Source organism: Protomyctophum parallelum (genome assembly GCF_964188405.1).
Source record: "Protomyctophum parallelum genome assembly, chromosome: 4".
NCBI lineage: Eukaryota > Metazoa > Chordata > Actinopteri > Myctophiformes > Myctophidae > Protomyctophum > Protomyctophum parallelum.
Window position 1 is genome coordinate 50,542,776 of NC_139700.1, and position 25,000 is coordinate 50,567,775.

The following is a 25,000-nucleotide window of genomic DNA, read 5'->3' on the forward strand; positions in this document are numbered from 1 at the left end:
GCGCGCCACTCGGTGGCGCGATATGAGCTTGTAGATCTGCTATTTTTCACATTTTTAACACCAAAATGGGTGCCCGGTCAGAATGGGTTAACAAACAATGTCAGGAAATGTTAATATGAGCGACATTCAAATTAAAGACCATCAAAATACCAAAGTTATTAAATCTGCCAAACATTTGTAGCCCAAGTGAAAGAATTTGTCATCATAAGCTACGGAAACATTTTGATTTGATTTGATTTTCATTTAGGATCCCCATTAGCTGGTGCCATAGCAACCAGCTAGTCTTCCTGTTTATTCATAAGAATTAACATTCCAGTACAGTACTTAAGTAAAAGTACTTTCCACCACTGCCAATAGGTATAACCAAAAATAATCGTGGGTTATGGTCGCACGGGAGCCAATCAGACAATGATTGACTCATTGGCCTCTAAATACACTTTGGTCAAGAATCTTTATAGAATAGTCTGTGTTCCTAATCGTTCACTTTCCACATTCTGAATGTCATGCCGTCTCAATTATCCACTCTGTGCCTACATTTACATAGCATTCCTCTATCGTTCCCCCGAGTCCATTTCCCTGAAGAGCTGGACACTGTCTGTTATCAGATGGCATTCTACCGTACACTATCCTCCCAGTAGCTGCAGCAATTATATGGATATTGCTGTGGAAAAAATGTTGATTCCACTCAGTGAAGTGTAGAAGGTTTTGCAGCAGCAGTTTGCATCACCGACAGCCACTTAACCCATTCTATACGGGAACCCATTTTGGTGTTAGAATTACGTTATGCTTTAGCTATTTAAAAATAGCAGATCTACAAGCTCATAGCGCGCCACTCGGTGGCGCGCTATGAGCTTGTAGATCTGCTATTTTTGAAAAAATCGAAGAACGACTGACATTTTTAGAATCTGATCTCAGGTCAGAATGGGTTAATCAGACCAGTGTGTGTGTGTGTCCAGTGGAAACCTCGCATGAATCTGATCTCAGTTCAGAATGGGTTAACTATCCCCACACCTATAACCACCGTGTCTCTCCTCTCCAAGGAATAGTCCTTATGCTTTCTTTCTATGCCGTGGAGAAAAGGGAGTCCGTGTTGCAGAACTGGTGATTTTAATAAACAAGAAATAATAATTCAAAAAGGACAAACGTGATCAGCCCAGGGTTCTAATTCTGTATCGACTCTCCGTAGCAAACAAACAAAAATAATATCTCTCTTCCTCTGAATAGTGCGACCGCTTCCCTCTCCACCAGGACAGAAAGTATAAAGACAAGATATCCCATAATACTCCTCATCCCAGCCTCAGCCCGCCAACACAGTTAAAGGAACAATCCCCCTGTATTTACCTTAGGGTTAAACGCCTCCCCCTGTATTCTCCTCTGTCCTATAAGTCCTCGCTCATACGTTCCAAGCATAGAGTATATATCTATAGAGAAGACACCCGAGTTCTCCTTCCATCCACTTGCATTGAGTTGTTCAAAAGCGCATGAGGCGATTTCACTCCTCCTTCCTGGTAGGAACAGAGTGCATTCTGGGACGGATTGCAATGGTGAGTGGCCCCAAACACATGAACGCGCTGCCGTTGAACGCGCACGAGCGTCGTACGTCGTGAACGTGTACAATGATAGTCAACGGACAGCGCGTTCATGTGTTTGGGGCCAGGCTGCAATACCTTCATTCGGCCACTATGTCCATTTCGCCTCAAGATTTCCTCTGGGTGCCTTCTCTATAAATATATATACTCTAAGGTTCCAAGTCTCCTTATAGTGTGTTCCCAGGGCTGCTATTATTGCATTTAATAAGGTGCTCTTAAATGGTCATATTCTATATATGTTGGCAAACATACACTAATACATGTATAACAACCATGGTTAAGCTGACAGAATAACTTGTTCACTGTCCTCCATATACGATAACTTGTTCACTGTCCTCCATATACGATAACTTGTTCACTGTCCTCCATATACGCAAATAGCAGCATGGCTTGTAGATTCGGCTATTCCACCAGAATAATTAGGAAGGCAAATAAAATCATTGCAGACAAATCCCATCCTGCACATCACCTCTTCAATCTCCTCCCATCAGGCAGGAGATATAGAAGTATCCAGAGCTCAACATGTCGCTTCAGGGATAGCACTTACCCCGTAGCCATTAGACATCCATGAACTCATAGATATTATGCATATAGCACTTTAAAAAAACTGAATGTAATTGCCTATGCTGCTGGTTTTTGTATTGTATTGTCCTTCTTGTTTGTGTATCTATGGTTGTCTGTATATGTTGAATATGAACCAAGACAAATTCCTATCAACTTGTTGACATGGCAAATACATCATTGAATCTTGAATCTTTCAGCAAGTGTAAAAACAGTCATTACCACGGCATCAAGGCCTGCCTAAATCAACCGTATATTTTAGTCGACTAAAATCCTATGATTTTTAGTTGACTAAAACTAGACTAATACTAAGACATACCAGGTGACTAAAATGTGACTAAAACATATGAAAACTATTCAAGAGACTACAGTATATGACCGACCAGACGCAACGAGGTGGAAAGATGATACTGTCTGGAATCCGCCAATATCTGATAAAAAAAAAGAAGCTATCAGAGCTCTTTATTGATTACTGTATAGGGGAAGCTGTCCTTTGGACGAACCCTCGAATATCGGAATTGGCAATGGAGCAATGAAACACAGCTAGATTGCATCCATACTGTATCCTACTGTATCAGATGGTATAAGACTGAGTTCATGTGATATACAGTATGTGATGCCATAATACTAATACATTAACCCTGACGACATTTAAAAAAACGTCTTCAAAATCCTGACAGTTTTCTGAAAAAAACTTTATGTTTCTGTATCAGTAGTGGTGCTCAATATTTAATGTCAAGGTCCCCAAAAAATATATGTAATATACCTCCCCCCCCCCCCCCCCCCCCAATCTGAAAATATGTTGTTCCAGGGACCCCAACCCAGAAGCAAAGATTTGAGTTAAAATGTTCACTCTGTAATGATATATATATATATTCAAAGATTTGAGGCACATTTTGACGATTTTTCAAAAATAGCAGACCTACAAGCTTGTACTGTAGATCTGCAATTTAATTTTCAATAGCTAAAGCCTAACACTGCTTTAAAACACCAAAAGGGGTTCTAGCCCAGAATGGGTAGTGCAACATTGGAGTTTGCACAAAAGCCCAATAGTCAAGTTATATACTTATATGCTTCTCCTACTCAGAGTTGTCGAAGTCTATTAGCCACTATACTTGATGAAACTGGGGGTTTGCACCACCTCGTTCTGAAACATAATGGAAATGAATTAACCCATTCTGACCTGAGATCAGATTCATATGAGGTTTCCACTGGACACACACTGGTCTGATGAACCCATTCTGACCTGAGATCAGATTCTAAAAATGTCAGTCGTTCTTATGAAAGAAAGAAAACCAAAGCCTTGCATGAGAGAAACACCGCGGGAACAAGGGGCATATTGAGGCTTTATCACCGCATGCAGTCTGACATCCACACATAGGAGCCATGGCATTATTAGCCCATTTAGGCCTTAAAAAACCTCATGTTTCTGTATCAGCGGTGCTCAATATTTCATGTCAAGGACCCCAAAAATTATATGTAAATTGAGCCACCGACCCCCCATCTGAAAATATGTTGTTCCAGGGACCTCTCAGAAGCAAAGATTTGAGTTAAAATCACACCCGTGTGAACCGAGTGGTGCAACTCCCCCCTCCCTCTCTCTCTCTCTCTCTCTCTCTCTCATTAGCAGGCAACAGTGCAGCACTGTCTCTCTCTCCCGCTCTCTGTTTCTGGCACAACAGCGCCCCTACTGGTACTCATACTGGTGCTCATTAACCCATTCTGACCTGAGATCAGATTCATACGAGGTTTCCACTGGACACACACTGGTTCTGATGAACCCATTCTGACCTCAGATCAGATTCTAAAAATGTCAGTGGTTCTTCGATTTTTTCAAAAATAGCAGACCTACAAGCTCGTATCGCGCCACTCGGTGGCGCGATATGAGCTTGTAGATCTGCTATTTTTCAATAGCTAAAGCACGACATGATGCTAACACCAAAATGGGTTCCCGTTCAGAATGGGTTAACGTCACATAGGTGAACATTGCTGTTCCTTGGAGTGATTGCACCACTCAAAAACCGTTTGCTCTGAAAGAATACATTATTATTCAAAGATTTGAGCCACATTTTCAAAGATTTTTCGAAGAATAGCAGATCTACAAGCTCTATGAGCTTGTAGATCTGCTATTTTTCAATAGCTAAACTTCTAAAGTATAACATGATGCTTGTGTTCCCGTTCAGAATGGATTAGAGCCCATCTTGTTACGGATGGCTCTGACTGCGGGAGGCTATAGCTGTCTATCTGTGTGTTCGTCTCATTAGGATTGTCTGGAGATATAATCTCTCACACCCGCTGGACAGCACAATTTAACCCATTCTGACCTGAGATCAGATTCATACGAGGTGGCGCGCTATGAGCTTGTAGATCTGCTATTTTTCAATAGCTAAAGCACAACATGATGCTAACACCAAAATGGGTTCCCGTTCAGAATGGGATAAATGTGATCTCGTGGCACACTGCCAGCAGTATGCCTATAATAATTTGGTACATGGTTTTCCATATAGTTTTATATTTATTTTAAAATAAACACTGACTTTAAATTTAGAGTCACTGGACAACAGCCTATTCAGGAACAATGCAAGCAGAGAACGACACAAGTTGGAAACGTATGCAATGACTTAGCTCTGTTCCATAGCTCTAATGCTCTGATTCCATAGCTCTAATGCGCTGATTCCATAGCTCTAATGCGCTGATTCCATAGCTCTAATGCTCTGATTCCATAGCGCTAATGCTCTGATTCCATAGCGCTAATGCTCTGGTCCATAGCTCTAATGCGCTGATTCCATAGCGCTAATGCTCTGGTTCCATAGCTCTAATGCTCTGGTCCATAGCTCTAATGCGCTGATTCCATAGCTCTAATGCTGGTCCATAGCTCTAATGCTCTGTCAATCTCAACTTCCGCCGCTCGCATGAATGCAGACTCTCTTAGTGTAAATAAAAAATAAGTTTTTGCTACTCACCAATACAAAAGCGGGTTGTGTCATTAGAAAGCCTACTTTCCTTAGTGGAAACACTCTGAGCCACGCCACGGCCTGGGCCGAAAGTAGGCTTTCTAATGACACAACCCGCCTTTGTTTTAGAGAAAAACGTTATTTTTATTTACTCTGAAGACGAGAGGCTGTCGTTGCATGGATTGATCTTGTGTTGTTCTCTTTTGATGTAAAGCACTTTGTGAAATGTGCTATATAAATAAATTCCTTATCATTATCCTTATAGAACGTCATAAAGATGACTAACACATTTTGGGGCAGGAACCCCTTTTGGTGTTTTAAACAATTATGTTATAATTTAGCTATTGAAAAATAGCAGATCTACGAGCTTGTAGGTCTGCTATTTTTTTGAAAAATGGTGAAAATATTTTATTTCAGAAAACTGGAGGATTTAGAAGATTTGTTTTAACCCATTCTGACCGGGCACCCATTTTGGTGTCGGCATCATGTCATGCTTTAGCTATTTAAAAATAGCAGATCTACAAGCTCATATCGCGCCACCGAGTGGCGCGATATGAGCTTGTAGGTCTGCTTTTTTGTGAAAAATCGACTGACATTTTTAGAATCTGATCTCAGGTCAGAATGGGTTCATCAGACACAGTGTGTGTCCGGCGGAAACCTCGTATGAATCTGATCTCAGGTCAGAATGGGTTAAATGTTGAGGTCAGGCCTAAATGGGCTAATATCTCACATGAAGTCCTACATCCACATCGGAGCCATGCCCGTTCCCCAACGTGGAACGTCGTGGACCGCACGATGACCTACATAACGGTCTAGCCCATTCTGACCTGAGATCAGATTCATACGAGGTTTCCACTGGACACACACTGGTCTGACGAACCCATTCTGACCTGAGATCAGATTCTAAAAATGTCAGTCGTTCTTCGATTTTTCAAAAAATAGCAGACCTACAAGCTCGTATCGCCCCACTCGGTGGCGCGATATGAGCTTGTAGATCTGCTATTTTTCAATAGCTAAAGCACGACATGACGCTGACACCAAAATGGGTGCCCGGTCAGAATGGGCTAGAGAACAAATGACACCCAATACTAGCAGCACGACTCGTGAACTTCCCTCATTTCTTTCATGTCTCCTCTAATGGTGTTTCACAGTGAATTAGTCAAAGTGCTACCGACCGCCGGCAGGATAATTATGCAGTCCTATATCTCCTTCATTACTGACACACTCTGTTCCACCTCATACCTCGAAGACCACGCTGTTAGGTGAGCCGGAGCATATGCACGTACACACTCACACACGCACGCACGCACGCACTCACGCACGCACGCACTCACGCACGCACACACGCACTCACGCACGCTAAATCATTTCAACAGCGACAGCTCCAATACTGTGAAACGCAATATGAGCTGTAAGACAAGCTATATAGCAGTCCACCTGGCCAGGTGTTTATCCCATTCTGACCTGAGATCAGATTCATACGAGGTTTCCACTGGACACACACTGGTCTGATTAACCCATTCTGACCTGAGATCAGATTCAAAAAATGTCAGTCGCTCTTCGATTTTTCAAAAATAGCAGACCTACAAGCTCGTATCGCGCCACTCGGTGGCACGATATGAGCTTGTAGATCTGCTATTTTTAAATAGCTAAAGCATAACATGATGCTGACACCAAAATGGGTGCCCACCCAGAATGGGTTAATATCTGTGAGCTGGAATGTGGTGTACGATCATTTCACAAAGATCTCCTTGACCTTCACTGGTTTCATCACATAGCATTATGATGGAGTTACAAAGAGACTTTTAACCTTCGCTGGTTTCATCAAATACCAGTTACGATCATTATCACAATGATCCTCTTAACTTTCTCTAGTTTATCAGACACCAATCAAGGTCAATCACATCCAGAGCTGCCAACCTGCACACATTTTGTACGGTAACTTTGGACCTGTGTTCCAATGGAGACATAATGTCGTTATATAATCACCACTTAAGCTCTTTCATTGGTTCAATAATCATAAGACTCACAGACACACTTTAGCTATTTAAAAATATCAGATCTACAAGCTCATAGCGCGCCACTTGGTGGCGCGCTATGAGCTTGTAGGTCTGCTATTTTTGAAAAAAACGAAGAGCCACCGACATAGAAACACAGCTTTTTCAGAAAACTGTCAGGATGTAGAAGAAATTTGTAGAATCTGATCTCAGGTCAAAATGGATTAACCACTTCTTTCACTTTTAAAATGTTTCTGAAATATAGAAAATAGCAGACTTACAATATTGGTGAGCTTTTTTTTTAGATTGCATCTACTTTGGCGTGACACTCTTGTATGCCAAAGTAGGACATTAATTTTTTCAAAAAAAAACTAAACAAAAACATAATGTTAAAATATGGAGATGCAGCATTTCTGCACGACAGCAACAATATGGAACCAGCAAGCCTCCCTCCATCGGGGCATCATCGTGTCAATCATCAACGGCATTATGAAACACAGCCACTAGGACGGCATACTGCGATAATGGGACCACTTGGAGATCTAATGTGGATGTTGTTTATTCTTTGAGTGCATAATGTCCTCAGAGAATAATTATGATCCTCTCAAAGCTCAGTCAAAGTGAAGCACATGCTGCTCTGCTGTGCTACGTATACTGGGCGACATCAGTCAGACTGGAGACACTGCCGAGCGTGTGTGCATGTGTCTGTGAATGTGTGCCAGAGAGAGAGAGAGAGAGAGAGAGAGAGAGAGAGAGAGAGAGAGAGAGAGAGAGAGAGAGAGAGATCTGGGGACCATTAGCAAAATCATGACCTTGAAAAAATGGGATAAACACCAAACCGAGACCCTACACACAGAACTCTGCAAATCCATTCTCCGTACCCAGCGAAAAACACCAAATAATGCATGCAGGGCAGAATTAGGACGATACCCACTCATAATCAAAATAAAAAAGAGCACTTAAGTTCTACAACCACCTAAAAGAAAGTGACCTAGATGCACTCCATAACAAGGCACTCACACACAGTGAAACTCTAGAGAGATGCCCCCCCCTCAGCCACCGGGCCCTGGAACTCCGGGCACAAACACAAACAGAGCCACGAGATAGAAAACCCATTGGACTAAACCAAATTATAAAACAGCAAAAGGAAAACTATCTGACACACTGGAAAGAAGCAACACAAAAGCAGAGTAAACTAGAACGCGCTATCTGGGCCCTAAACAGAGAATACACAGTGGCAGAATACCTGAGCACCGTGACCGACCCAAAACAAAGAAAAATCTTAACTAGGTACAGACTCAGAGAGTTGAGTTGCTCTTCTCTCAGGGGTGAAGGAGATACAAAAGAAATCATCTCATCAACACTGTCACCTAACAGTAAGAAAACAAAAAGCATCTGTGTTTGTGTTGTCATTCTTTCTTAACTGTGACTGTCTGGGGATAAGCAAGATAGTTTTAGCAGTAGAAATGATGTAAAAAACTTTCACCATTCATTAAATCAAAAATACTTCTGAATTAATTCAGGTTCAACAAGAGCAGAAAATACTGATACAGGACATGGAATGAATTTTGGATTCAATAAGAACTACATTTGCGATATAATGAGCCCTGTAATGACAGTACAGTGAATAGAGGTGAATAGAGTGGCTGGATGGTAACCGCAAGGTTGCCAGTTCGAACGCTGTGGGCTACACCCAGAGTTAGTGTCAAAGTGTCCTTGAGCAAGACACTGAACCGCAGTGGCGTGCACAGACATTTAGAGGGGCAGGTGCTCAAGTGAAAAAAACGGCACCTTGTGCAGCACATTTTGGTGCTTAAGCTATTGAAAAATAGCAGATCTACAAGCTCATAGCGCGCCACCGAGTGGCGTGCTACGAGCTTGTAGGTCTGCTATTTTATTTATTAGTGTCTATCTGTGCACGCCACTGCTGAACCCCTCATTGCTCCTGATGTGCAGGTTGGTGCCTTGCATGGTCCTGTTATGCATTTGCCTTGCTCATCATCGAATAAACTATTAAATTTTTCACCTAAACACATAGTGCCTTGGATTCTTTTCTTTTCAAGTCTGCAATTCACATTTTGACAAGCAGCACTACTTATATGGAGGAAGGATACCTTTTGTCTATATGTGACCAGATTTGACTGAGAGACTGCCATCGCGCACATTCCAGCTTTTCACCAGAGGATAATTATTATTATTATTTTTTTTCAAAATGAGTTAATTCACATACTAGAGCATGTCTGAAATAAGTGTCAAAACTGAAATTGACATGTAAATATGAAAACAAATGCTTAAATATGTAGCTATTGTAATGTTAGAGACCACAGAAGTAAACCTTTCAAGCCTGTTTTCTCAACTCGCTGTTTTCTGCAAGACATTACTACTCTATAAGCCATATCTCCTTAACCGGTGGGTCAAACTGAACAACCAATATGTCAATTTGAAGCTATGATTACCTGCTTTGATATGAAATGAAAAAACAAAAATTCAAAAAAATCCAATGGCAGTCTCCCAGTCAAATTTGGTCACATATGTGACCAGTGCCAGCAGAATATGCCTCATGTCGCCAGAATGAACATGCCTTAAATCAATAAATAAACTCGTTTTTTTTTTATGTGTGATTTTCTTTTTTTTTCATATTAATACAGTTTGAATGTTGAAGAAGGTTTTCATTCAAACAGATTGTTCATTTGGGCAAATGAAATGTATACATTTATACGTCAAAGTGGGCTTGTTTTTTAACAAGTTTCTGGAGGCAGAAGAGCGCAGTTCCGAGATTTGCATGTTGGTTACGATTGGTCCTGTAATCTCTTTGTCCTCAGGTTTCACGCTCTGATCACCGCCCATTAGCGTGCTTGTGTTTGTAAACACAGAAGTATTCTGGGCATTTGGGTTAGACTTTACAGAAAATAAACAAAACCACGTATAGCTACTCGCTGAAATACACTTCCCAGCTTGGAGTCTTTCACCAACAAACAACAGGCTAGAAGCTAGCTAGCCTAGTTAGCCGTTTGTGTCGTGTGTTAAAGAGCAAAGAGATCACACGTCTTTTCTTTTAATCACAACTCGCTCATTTCTTGCTCATTTAAAAAAAGGTTATATACTATGTAAACTATGAAATGCAGGCTTTCATTTGGTATATAGAACGTTTGTGTAGGCCGTCTCTAAGAAACGGTATCAATTGAAAAGGAAATGTCGGAAAATAGCTTAATTTTTTTCCTCGCGCACCCAGCAAAGAGCTACGTCTTTTCAAATACGGCCGTTAGTACTGTTAATTCAACATCCGGTGAGGGGAGGATACGGATCGTGTATGTATTGTGTATATAAATCAGGGCATACAGTGGGTGGGCTTTAGACCGGATGTAAGCCTTGCACACTAAATAGACACCCGATGTAGTATGAATCCACCCATCGAATGCACAGGAATTACTATAAATGAAACCAGGCATTGTGACTGCATGTGGACAGATCTGTTTATTAAAATAGCAAATCTACAAGCGCACAACATCATAGCCTGATGCGTCGATTTTATTTATTTAAAATACTGGGTCAATTGTCTGACTTTGATTGCTTAAAGTAGACCTGCATAAAATGGTGTACTGCAGCTATTTACAACCAGGTAGTGTATAAGTTAAATTGAACACTTAACTTAATATTTAATACTTGAATACTTATACTTAGTATTTAATACTTAGTACTTTCAAAAGGGTTTATTGGGGCACCTTACAAATTGCATTGTTTGTTCTACTGGCTTAAACATGTCAGTGTTTCTAGTGTTGCACTGTTGACAGCTAAAACGTCCTATTGTCTCTTGTCCCTCCCATTGTCACACCCACTTCTGTCCAGCTCTAAGGTGATAAAATGTTGTGAATATTGAAAAGGGCTTTTCTCAGCTTTGGGTGAAAGGCCCCAGTCATTTTAAAATGGTTATATCTCCTTCAATTATTGTCCAATTTCATTGAATGATACATCATATGAAAGCTTACATTCTGTACTTTAATAATCTGTAAAAATCTGAAAAATGGAAAAGGCGACATGAGGCATGTTTTGTTGGCACTGGTCACATATGGTTTTACCTGCATCACCAAAAGAGCACCTATCTAAGAGCCACTAACAGATCCCTGCAGCGCTTCCATTCCTCTATTTCTAAATGGTGCCTTGCATGGTTTCCGTCGCCATCGGTGTGTGAATGTGTGAATGTAATGCACCATCTATCTATGTAAAGCACATTGGATAAAGGCGCTATATAAATGCACCATTTACTATTTGAAATACAGCCCCCAGCTCTCCTTCAGAGTCGCCTCTGTAATAGCCTATAGCTACAGTTTCCCCGTTACAGTAGGACATCTGATCAGGTGGCTGAAGAAAGAAAATGAATCGGTATGTTTGAGACGAAATCCTTTTGTCGTCCATAATAATAGCCGTGCATCTATACAGACATTCTGCACCATACGTTTATAAATCAGACATTATGTCGCCCTTTCATGAGCATTATCCCTCTAAGACCCAGCGTTGCTTTTTAGCAACAATTTTATTTAATTTAATTACTTTTTTTTTTTTTTCTGTTCTTTTTTCACCTAAACGTCATCAGTGATGTTCATTGCAATGCCATTTCAATGCCATTGGTCATGATATTTGCATATAAATACCCCCCACAGAGGCTGAAATTCACACAAATAAAAAATGTCTGGACTCTCTTGACCTTTACCCTAATAAAAGTAAGTAAAATAATTGTAATATATGTTTTTTTGTGATCATTAGAATGTCTAGAACATGTTTTATTCATTATTGTGAAAGATATCCCCAAAATGTAACATGTAACACATGCTTTTGTAAGCGACGCTAAGGATTATTTTATGGTTTTACCTGTATCACCAAAAGAGCACCCATCTAAAGGCTCATACATAGTCTGGTTTTACGGTGGTGGGGTGACCACCGAACTACAACATGACGTCACGAGCCGCGGTGAAGAGCAAACCACCGCCACCGCTCCAGCCCTTCTCTCTGTTTTTACTCACCACCGCTCAACGTTATTTCAGCTCCGGTGGTCAGCTCACCACCGGAGCGGTGGTCACCTTACCACCGAAAATCCAGACTATGAATAGGCCTTAAGAGCCACTAACAGATCCCTGCAGCGCTTCCATTCCTCTATTTCTAAATGGTGCCTTGCATGGTTTCCGTCGCCATCGGTGTGTGAATGGGTGAATGTAATGCACCATCTATGTAAAGCACCTTGGATAAAGGCACTATATAAATGCACCATTTACCATTTGAAATACAGCCCCCAGCTCTCCTTCAGTGTCTCCTCTGTAATAGCCTATAGCTACAGTTTCCCCCGTTACAGTAGGACATCTGATCAGGTGGCTGAAGAAAGAAAATGAATCGGTATGTTTGAGACGAAATCCTTTTGTCGTCCATAATAATAGCCGTGCATCTATACAGACATTCTGCACCATACGTTTATAAATCAGACATTATGTCGCCCTTTCATGAGCATTATCCCTCTAAGACCCAGCGTTGCTTTTTAGCAACAATTTTATTTTATTTAATTACTTTTTTTTTTTTTTTTCTGTTCTTTTTTCACCTAAACGTCATCAGTGATGTTCATTGCAATGCCATTTCAATGCCATTGGTCATGATATTTGCATATAAATACCCCCCACAGAGGCTGAAATTCACACAAATAAAAAATGTCTGGACTCTGTGCGATTTTGAACATTTTTTAACCTAAGACTTTTGACCTTTACCCTAATAAAAGTACGTAAAATAATTGTAATATATGTTTTTTTGTGATCATTAGAATGTCTATAACATGTTTTATTCATTATTGTGAAAGATATCCCCAAAATGTAAATTATTAATTTATTATATTATTATATAATTATTATATAATTATTAAAATATTTTCATCAAACTTTTTTTATTTTATTTTTTTTAACATATTTTTTAGTCTTAGTCCTAGTAGTACAAAGTAGTAGTAAGGTTGAAATCTATTTTTTTGCAAGTAGAAATTAATGCAGGTGTTAGAGGGTTATATAAACTTCTTTTCAATAGCAGGAATAAAAGCAAAGAAGAAAAGAAGCCAATACTTTGCCAATGTTTGTGTTCCGACCCTGGTCTCATCTGCTTTCTGCTTCTATTGTGTGACAACTGACAACAAGGACAGCTAGCTCCTTTGACACATTTCAACTGTGAAAAGAAAAAAAAGTGTTATCTCTCCAGTAGCTGTTTTTGTGTCTAGCCCATTCTGAACGGGAACCCCTTTTGGTGTTTTAAACCATTATGTTATATACTTTAGCTATTGGAAAATAGCAGATCTACAAGCTCATAGCGCGGCACCGAGTGCGGCGCTATGAACTTGTAGGTCTGCTATTTTTGGGAAAAAAATCGTGAAAATGTGGCGCGAATCTTTGAATATATGTTATTTCCGAGCGAACGTTTTCAACTCAAATCTTTGCTAACTGGCGGGGGTCCCTGGAACTACATATTTTCAGATGGGGGGGTCGGCCGGCGGCCAATTACAATTTTTGGGGGTCCTTGACATGAAAATGTTTGAGAACGACTGACACATAGAAACATGGGGTTTTTCAGAAAACCGTCAGGATTCAGAAGACATTTTTGTCAGATCTAAATGGGCTAGACTGTGTCTGTCACACTCATCCACTCCTCTGACCTGGTCTTTTATCTCCTCTCTCCTGTGCTGCTCACACAGAAAAGATGCAATCACAATTGTTATGTCAACCAAAACCAAATGATGATTACTTTAGAATAGTTAGAATCTTCAACTCTCACTGTGTCATGTTTTGACAGCGGCACTAAACATTTTGACACTTTGTCATAGTGATATTTATCCAGCCAGGTCGGTGATTACTTATCATTCATGCTGTGCAACACATGCTTTTGTAAGCGACGCTAAGGATTGTTTTGATCGATAATAATCCGTCATGTGCGTGCACGAATGCCAAGTGCACTCTTTATTTGTGCATGCAGCCGTGCACAGTGTTTCTCCCACGTTTGGTTAAAAGTTGGCGTTCGAACTTTACAAATAAGTTTAGTATTCAACGTGTCGGGGACGCTATCATGCTGCATTCACTCTGACGCTCTGTGCTGCCAACGGCTGATTCGGTCTGGTTTATTAACCAGGCTAGCTCTGTGCTGCCTGCGAGGGAACAACAGACACACAGGACACAGCACATGAGCACAGAGTGCTAAAAGGGGGAGGGCCGAGGGCGGTGCGGTGGAAGCAAGGGGAACAGATATTCAAGCTAAAATGCATCGAGCCTCTACACGTTGTTAGCTTGTAGATATGCTCTTTTTTGCGAACGACATTCTGCTGTGTATTGGCTGGCTGCCCGTCAGTCTGACACTTCGGGATCGACTTGAAAGGTTCCCGCGAGCTACTGGTAGCTCGCGAACCCCTGGTTGGTTACCCCTGCTTTAGATCATAAACACGTTATACAGGTCATTAACGCATTCAACACATGCCAACCAATATGACAGATTATACAAGGGCCAAATTAATGAAACCGTTAATGCCAACTGAGCAGACCATTCGCTCCTATGCCACCAAAATGTGGAACGCCCTACCAACAGTCATTAAGACATGTGAATCCCTTGACTCCCTCAAAACCGCTCTCAAATGGCACCTATACGGACGGCTGCAATTCGAATCTGGCCCTCGTACAAAATCTGAATCCCCCCCACCCCACAATCCCTTTTCCCCCTCACCGTATCATTTATTTTCCCTTTTTGATGAATTCCTGTTCTGTTCTTTAACTATATATAGAAGTGCCAATTTGTACGTGTCTAAATGTTTTGATGAATTGAACATGGTGGACCCTCTTGTAAATAAGTGCAATGCTTTATTTTATTGGGTCGTCCACTCACAGTTAACAGTCTTTGTAGTTTGTAATGAGTTTGTGCTTGAAATGTATACTGTAATTCTGCAAACTGTTAATAAATATTTCAATCAATCAATCAATCAATCTGTTCATACTTCATCAAAATACTCCATTAAACTGATCGCTTTACCGTGAGTCACACCAGACTGATTAACAAGTTGTCTCGACTAGCCAGACAGTAAGGTTTCCTCCAGCTGTGACATAAATAAAAGCCTCAAAGCCTTCATAAAGTTGGTCCCCACTATAATGCTCATTAAGACGGTACAGCATTTCGGTCTCATACTGTGAGGTGAGAGTCTGTTTAGAGACCAGCCTATGAAATATGAAAATATAGGTGCAACACGGGCTGAATATAGACGCTGGTGAATATATCAATTATTGCTTATTTCAGTATGTTATGTTCCTGAACCCCCCCCCCCTTCCTCTCAACACATGAAACTGTAAGAACCACAATGGAATTAACCCCTTTTGTTGAACCCCTTTTGTTGTTAGCATTATGCTATGCTCTAGCTATTGAAAAATAGCAGATCTATAAGCTCATAGCGCGCCACCGAGTGGCGCGCTACGAGCTTGTAGGTCTGCTATTTTTTTGAAAAATCGAAGAACCACTGACATAGAAACATAGCTTTTTCAGAAAACTGTCAGCATTTAGAAGACATTTTTTAGAATCTGATCTCAGATCAAAATGGGTTAAGCTCTTGAGCTTTTCTACGGTTTGTTTTATCGTTTGAAATGTATGTACAAAATGTACACTAGGTCATTACTATTTAATGTATCTCACATGCAGTGGTGAGAATGGCTGCCTACCTGCCAATCATATCACCGTCCCAGTATGAAGGAACACCGTGAAGCCATTAGTTCTGCAATGCATGCAGTTAATTAGTTCAAAATCTCATTTAGATGTTACTGCATTTAGATGTTTATACCAAGACGTCCTGTAGCAGTAAGGAGATCTCCAAAGCGTCTGAGACTAACAGGAAACTTTCCCGGGGCTCTCAACGTGATGTCAGTGTGTTTAAAAAAAGCAATCCTCAAAGAGCTCCATTTGAATGACAGACACACAGACGGTACAGTCACCAAAAAACAAACGTACTAACGAGACTATGAATAAAGCATCGTCTGATGGAAAATATAAATAATGCATTGTCTGGTGACTATATAAATAACACCGTCGCTAATGAACTGAAGAGAACGCCCCGTGGGGGAAACACTTCTGGTTATATAATTAATGGCGGAGCCGGGGAATAAATTATGAAATCAAAAGTTTATCCTGACAGTTATAAAACATGGGGGGGGGGCAACGTAGTGATTCGACAACACAGTCTTTCACAATGATTCGGTTACTCAGACGCTCATATCCGACATTATACTTATAGTTGCAAGTAAATCATAGCAATCATAAAAGTTAAATAATTGCCCAGAGTTGATCTAAACCGCCATGGCCACATGATCCCATCGTCTAACCGATTTAGGCCTGACGTCGAAATAAAAAAAAACAAAAAAAAGTCTTCTAAATCATGACAGTTTTCAGGAAAAAAAACGTGTTTCTATGTCAGTGGTTCTCTATAACTATGTAATGTCAAGGACCCCCAAAATTATGTATTTGGCCGCCGACCCCCCATCTGAAAATATATTGTTTCTAGGGACCCCCCAGAAGCAAAGATTTGAGTTTGAAATGTTTGCTCTGAAAAAATATATATTCAAAGATTTGAGTTTGAAATGTTATGAAAAATATATTCAAAGATTTGCGCCACGTTTTCACGATTCTTTAAAAAGAAAATAGCAGATCTACATGCTCGTAGCGCGGCACTCGGTGCCGCGCTACGAGCTTGTAGATCTGCTATTTTCCAATAGCTATAAAAGCATAACGTAATGCTTAACCCTCTGAAGTGTTCAAGTCAAATCCCATGTTGTTATTGCTTTTCTCTATGGGAAATATGCGTTTTTGAATGATTTATTGAAAATTCTCTGTTGTGACTCTGTGACAATAAAAGACCTTCAGAGAAAGCTTGACAAGTTTTCTTCCAGGAAAAAAATGAATTGAGTTGATACAATGTATAGTTTTTGTGTTGGAAGCCATTTAAAAAAAATGCGCTTTTTTCAAAAGTGCTTTTTAGCACATGGAAAAAAGATACAATCATTTTAAGGTTTATTTTGGTAACAGCTTTTTTTCTACAGGGAGCCCATACCTATGACATATCTCATTTTAAAGGGTGATTTGTCTAGTTCAATAATAAAAAAATAAAAAGTTTCCCACATGTACCACTGTAGATATTTTGCCATCTATAAATAGCATGGTCAGTCATTACCAAACTGACCAACCCAAATAAAACCGCCTACTGCCCCCTACTGGAACAAGATAGAAACTCACTGTTATTCTTTCATGAAACTTGACATTTTAACGAAGATTTCGATATATAATATGTTTACATAGTCTTACCAGTACCCTAGTCTATTCATTCATGTATCTCAAAAACCTGTTATGAAGAAACACAGTTTTGATAAAAAACACATCCAATGACATAGTTTTCCGGACTTGGTGCCTATGATATGTATAGAAATGTAGACTTGAATGTTTACTGTATTATATAAAAAAAAAAATGGGTTCTTACCATCTACCGTTACAGAGTAAATCACAGTTGAAACTCGCTTAGTCAGAACATAAACCTCAGAATAGTGTAAAAAAATGACATGTATCTCGGATTGAAATAGTGCATTTTTATTTATTCTGACTACCAACATAATAAAATTATAATACATATATTACAGAAAATAAATAGGCCTACAGCCTAAAACAATTTAAAAAGAGGCTCAAACAGGAATTATTGCATAGATATAACCTGGAATGAGCGGGGAGCTGAGCCTTGTTTATGCCATGTATAGTGTTGGACTAAGGTATAACATTGTAGCGTTGTCTGTTTGTCTTTTTTCCACTCCTTGTTTTGTTTTTTCTCGTTGTCTGTTGTTTTTTGTTTGTTTAATTTTCTATTCTTCTATAAATGTCATTTGTTTGTTTTGTTTATATGTTGATTGTTATGCATATCTTCAACAGTATTTTGGAATACGTTGAGATAAGGATAGGCACTAATAAGCTTTAAGCTTCTGCCTATGCCTTTTCGATCACAAAAGAAAAAGTAAACTGTTTTTGTGTAATGTCTCCCTCTCAAAAGATCGAAATAAACTATTCATTCTACATACAAAACAGTTACGCCTCCCCCAGTGTCCCCAAACCACTGCAGTCCAGTTCTTGACGGTGTGTACTGTGTAGGCTAAATAGAAAACACAACTGCCCCCTGAAATGAATTAATGTATCTGGTTCAGTGTCGGAGAAGTCTTTTTCTTCTTCATCGTCATCATCAGCATCATCATCATCATCATGGTCCTCGGTCGTCCTCGTCCTCGCGGCTCGCCTGATGTATATACAAATAAAGACACATTTAGCTGTAGTCAGTGCTCGCTACTATATATGTCCATTACATGGTGTTTTTTACCCGGCGATCAAATACATTTATTGTGCTGCCGTGGGCCGATGCTACAAATAGCTAATAGTAATGCTAACTAATTAGCAGCTACATGGTCGGTTTGGGCTAATACCGACCCTTATATATTCTCCGATGACTGCTAGCGATCAAATGATTTTATTGTGCCGAGTCGTCGCTACAAATGGATGATTGTATAATTAGTATCACGTATGTATGTAACCATTTGTGCAGTGTTTGTTTTTTTAACTTTGCAGAGCTTCTGGAGTGCAGGCCGCAGCCTGTAACGCTAGCTACGCTCCAGAGGCTCGGCAAAGAAAAAAAAACACATTAGCTCAGCGGCCTGCCTTACCCCAGCGGCGCAGCAAACAGCGATTAGAAACTATAATACACACTGAATAGATATAGCATATAATGTTTCAGACAATAAGATTCTTACCATAGAAAAATCTGGTCACCCGTCCAGATCGTAGTACGGTGTCATCGCTCGAGCCAGGCCGGGAAGAGCGAACTCAGAAAGCCCGCAAGCAGCTGGCTTGCTCCCCATGCAGGCCAGGCATGCAGATCCCCAGGGGGCGGGCACGTTTTATAGCCAAGATGTGCGCGCGTGTTACGTGACACGGGATTTCTGGGTATTGCAGTTGGAATTTCAACAAAGGGACTTCACACAGCGATGCGGAGGTTATTAATATATCGATATTAATCAAGAAACAGAATCACGGGTTTTCCAGTGATTGCCCATTTACGGAACGCTATTACTTCACGGGTTTTCCCGTGATTGCTCTTCTAAGGGTTAAAACACCAAAAGGGGTTCCCGTTCAGAATGGGTTAAAGCAATCTAATGTCCCTGTGATGCAACCCCGACATCCAAAGGTTTCATATACTGTTAATGTACGGCTGAAGCCTGACTCCAGAATCTCATTTAGAAAAACACGTGATTAATCTGAAGATGTAAAAAAGAGTCTCAATGTGTCTTTACTGGTCAAATAAAGGTTAAATACAATTAAAAAAAGAGGTGAAGACGTGACATAATGTGACTTTATAGCCCTATAGTTTAATGAATCATCCTGGTGTGTGAATTAATTCCCTCAGTCAGTTGATTCTGGGGTCCCTGTAGAAGTTGTTTTAGAAATAACTCCCATCAGTATTATAGTCAGATGGAGTGGATAGAAAATCAATGTTTGGCATAACGGCAAAAAGTCATCTCAATCATCATATTTTTACCCCATTCTGTGTTAGCATCATGTTATGCTTTAGCTATTGAAAAATAGCAGATCTACAAGCTCATAGCGCGCCACCGAGTGGCGCGCTATGAGCTTGTATAGGTCTGCTATTTTTTTGAAAAATCGAAGAACGACTTTATAGAATCTGATCTCAGGTCAGAATGGGTTAATCAGACCAGTGTGTGTGTCCAGTGGAAACCTCGTATGAATCTGATCTCAGGTCAGAATGGGTTAACCGCGGTTGAGATCATGGATTTCACAACGCCACTAAACTACATGCAAAAACGAAATGAAAACTAAGATATGGTGACTAAAACTAAGACTAAATATGTTCAATTAGCAGATCTACAAGCTCGCAACGCGTCGCACTCGTATCGCTTGTAGATCGGCTATTTTCAGCAAGTTACGATGGCTATACGTTGGCTAATGGTAGATTTTAGTTAAGACTAAAATCTTATGATATTTAGTCGACTAAAACTATACTAACACTAATACATTCCAGGCAACTATACTGTGGGGTATGGGGAACATGCCAACAGTGGGAGGGTTTGTTTAGAGATCTCTTTAATTAACCCTCTAAGACCCAGCGTTGCTTTTTAGCAACAATTTTATTTTAATTAATTACTAAATTATTAATATTTTTTTCTGTTCTTTTTTCACCTAAACGTCATCAGTGATGTTCATTGCAATGCCATTTCAATGCCATTGGTCATGATATTTGCATATAAATACCCCCCACAGAGGCTGAAATTCACACAAATTAAAAATGTCTGGACTCTGTGCGATTTTGAACATTTTTTTTTGACCTTTTTTTGAAAGAACAAGACTTTTGACCTTTACCCTAATAAAAGTAGGTACAATAATTGTAATATATGTTTTTTTGTGATCATTATAATGTCTAGAACATGTTTTATTAATTATTGTGAAAGATATCCCCCAAATGTAAATTATTAATTTATTATATTATTATATAATTATTATAAATTTTTCATCAAACTTTTATTTTTTTTATTTTTTTTAACATATTTTTTAGTCTTAGTCCTAGTAGTACAAAGTAGTAGTAAGGTTGAAATCTATTTTTTGCAAGTAGAAATTAATGCGGGTCTTAGAGGGTTAATCATGTTATCACGTTATGAATTGTGATGTCTCTGGACATTGGGAATGCACTGGTATACTGGTATGTATGATTGTGGGATCAATCCAGGGTTGGTTTGGTCCATGGGAGGGGCCTAGCCTTAATAAGGAGCACCTGCCACTGCCCGGGCAATTGATGTAGGGTTGCACCACAGGATGCAGAGGAGACCTCGATAGAGCCAACCTGGCCAGTGGGCTGTATATATAGTACTTCTTTTTTGGATGCCGTTTGTGGGAACGACCCTTTCATGTGAACTCTGCAAGGTGAATAACCCATTCTGACCTGAGATCAGATTCATACGAGGTTTCCACTGGACACACACTGGTCTGATTAACCCATTCTGACCTGAGATCAGATTCTAAAAAATGTCAGTCGTTCTTCGATTTTTCAAAAATAGCAGATCTACAAGCTCGTAGCGTGCCACTCGGTGGCGCGCTATGAGCTTGTAGATCTGCTATTTTTAGATAGCTAAAGCATAATATGATGCTAACACCAAAATGGGTTCCCGTTCAGAATGGAATAAAAACGTATTGATTGTGCATCAAAACACTTGGTTTTTTTCAGTACTTTTCACTATTTTTGAGCTGGTTCAAGTGTCCATTTTTGGGCCCACACTATACCTTCACACTAGGACAAAGTGTGACAGTGTGTGTGTGTGTGTGTGTGTGTGTGTGTGTGTGTGTGTGTGTGTGTGTGTGTGTGTGTGTGTGTGTGTGTGTGTGTGTGTGTGTGTGTGTGTGTGTGTCCAGACAGCAGGGGGATCAGTGTCAAAGCGTCTTGAGACAGAGTGGCCAATAATAAAAAAAAGACTCTTCAACCTGAATTCAGCTTGTGTGGTACAGTACGTGCCCTTACTTCAGTCATGCAAGTGTTAATAATATTATTTCAAAGACATTGATTTATGAACCAAAATAAATAAATATACTTGTCTAGTGTATTTTATCTGAATGGTTTACCATGATTGAGTGCCAGGGCCGGAGCGTATAGACCACAATATCCCTGTGTAGAGCAGGGGTGGGCAACTGGCGGCCCCCACCTTCACTTAATGCGGCCCGCATGTTGATATCAGAATGCTACAGTATTGACTTCAGTTGTTTACAATTCCAAACCTGCTTTAATTACTTCATGACTAGTATTAAAATGTTATCTTTCTGTGTCCAATAGTTATGTTAACAGTTCATAAAGTTATAACTATGACAAAATATAGCAAAATATAGCAAAATATTATTCAGGTTTTCAATTCAAATAAGTAGCAAAAATAGCCGATCTACAAGCTCAAAACGCGTCGCATTGCGACGCGTTTTGAGCTTGTAGATCGGCTATTTTTTGCTACGACAGTAATTATGCACTGTGGCCGTCTGGAATGAGTGTGGAAATATATTGGCCCTCTGCATCGTCAAAGTTGCCCACCAATCTGAAATATTTCAACATTTGTGACCAGTGCCAGCAGAATATGCCTCAACTCGATTTTTACAGATTACAGATTTTTACAGATTATTAAAGTACAGAATGTAAGCTTTCATATGATGTATCATTCAATGAAATTGGACAATAATTGAAGGAGATATGACCATCTAAAACTTGTTGAAACAGAAACCCCAAAGCAGAGAATAAGCCATGCAAAGCATCCTGACATTTTAGCACCACTTGAATGGGTGTGACAATAGATACTTGTCCACACCCCAAAAAAAACGAGTTTATTTATTGATTTAAGGCATGTTCATTCTGGCGAGATGAGGCATATTCTGCTGGCACTGGTCACATTTGTACCTCAGACATGATGTGTGATTGTCATTGCGACTATCGACCGATTCAGAAACGGGTCTCATGGTCGCAATACAATGTGACTAAAACTAAGTGAAAACAATTCAAGAGACTATGACTAAAACTAAAATAGAAAACAACACTGCATGGACAGAGGGTATACATCAGCACATGTATCATCAGTGTGTCTGTACAACAACCCAAAATACAATGAAATTAACTGTATTTTTTAATCTGGGACCTCTTCCTCTGCCTCTCCTCCTTCCATCCTGATTCTCTCCTCCGACTACCTGTAGTCAGAGACGTTTACATAATGTTACCTGCACCCCCTCCTGGAAAATACGGAATAATCCTTTAATTGACAATTTAATCCCGTTTTGATGCAATATGGGATGCGATTTGTTCTGTATTTTCATAAACATCGCCTGCACATTTATGTCGCACACGCACACACACACACACACACACACACACACACACACACACACACACACACACACACACACACACACACACACACACACACACACACACACACACACACACACACACACACACAGAATATTGATATATGCTAGAATGTTTGATATATTCATGACGTGCTGATATTTTGATTTGCCGATAAGGAGAACACAGCTGTGGCCAATAGATGGACACACACTGTGTACTTTAACACAGAAAGAGAAGAGATAACCGATGCATTTTAATAACCTACTTGAATAAATGATTGGGTGACTGATAACGTTGTTCAAAGCAAACTGCGGATCTAAGTGTAGATCTACTGATTTTAACATTAACCCATTCTGAACGGGAACCCATTTTGGTGTTAGCATCATGTTATGCTTTAGCAATTTAAAAATAGCAGATCTACAAGCTTGTAGGTCTGCTATTTTTGAAAAATCGAAGAACGACTGACATTTTTAGAATCTGATCTCAGGTCAGAATGGGTTAATCAGACCAGTGTGTGTCCAGTGGAAACCTCGTATGAATCTGATCTCAGGTCAGAATGGGTTAAACAAGTGGCTGCTTTAATTCAAACATCTCAGCTTTGATCAACAAATAAACAATAAACAGCCAGCAAACATTCCAGAGAACACTCGACACATTATCACTTATAGTGACAGGACTTGACGGACTGACTCATTTAAAACCAAATCATGCTGCTGTGAAAGCCGTTCTTCACACCTCAAAGACGTGCCCTTTAGCTGAAGGAATGGCGTCCTGTGATAGGTGAACGGTACACAGCGTGCATCCTTGTTGTGGACAATAGGCTGTGCCTCACAATGGAAGTCTTTGAAGAATAATGGAAAAATATGACAATGATCAATTTTCATTTCAAACAACATTAGAACTCGGCCACTCTCATAACATCGACTACATCAAAGATCAACAAAGATGCAACCAGGCCTATTATCTGACAAATGCAATACATAGTAATTGCATTCTCTGTCTCTCTGTCTCTCTCTCTCTCTCTCTCTCTCTCTCTCTCTCTCTCTCTCTCTCTTACATAGATTGTGCATTACATTCACCCATTCACACACACATTCATACACCGTTTGAGGCGGAAGCCATGCAAGGCACCAACCAGCACATCGGGAGCAATTTGGGGTTCAGTGTCTTGCCCAAGGACACTTCGACATGTAGACAGGAGGAGGAGGAGCCGGGATTCGAACCGCCGACCCATGGATCATTGGACGACCTGCTCTACCTCCTGAGCCACAGTCGCCCAAAGGGCATGTTTGGTGCACTTTTACGTGCATCTGGTCCCTAGACATGGCTAAGACATCGACTGACTGACTGACTGACTGACTGACAGTGATTGAATACTTCATTATTAGTCAACAATCGAAACAGCAAAACACCATGCCTGGATCTATTGAAGGTAGTGAGCAATTAAGAGACTTTAAAACTCCCTTTGATGCTGCACAGACGAACAAGACTAAAGGTTTATAAATATCTAGTTTGAGGGCAGTTGTACTACTGGCGTAGCGACTACTAATCAGCATGTTTTCTCCTAGTTCCACGTTCAGGGCACTAATGAAGTGTCAGCGCTGAGATAAACAAGTTTCCAAGGAGAGAAGGAAACAGACAACATTCGAGACTACTGGTAATGGGGAGATACACTTTATTATCATCTCCGCCAAGCTGAAAGGCCGGGAGGTTATGTTTTTTTTTTTTACACAAATTAGCTCATAACAATGTCTGCAGTGGGTTTTTATGAAACAAACACTTTGATGAGTCAAAGCTGACTCAGGAGTCAGCTGAGGTGGTTCAGGCATCTGGTTAAGATGCCTCTCGGGAGGTCCTCAACGCACGTCCCACTGGGAGGAGACCCCGGGGCAGACCAAGGACCACGTCCCACTGGGAGGAGACCCCCGGGGGCAGACCAAGGACCAC

The 25,000-nt window shown here is 40.2% G+C and overlaps 1 protein-coding gene across 1 annotated transcript in view; it reads right to left on the minus strand.

Moving 5' to 3' along the window:
• cdh13 (cadherin 13, H-cadherin (heart)) overlaps positions 1–25,000 on the minus strand; it is a gene marked incomplete at both ends in the record, with an annotated part of 198,310 nt that overhangs the window by 87,208 nt on the left and 86,102 nt on the right. The window lies entirely within an intron of this gene.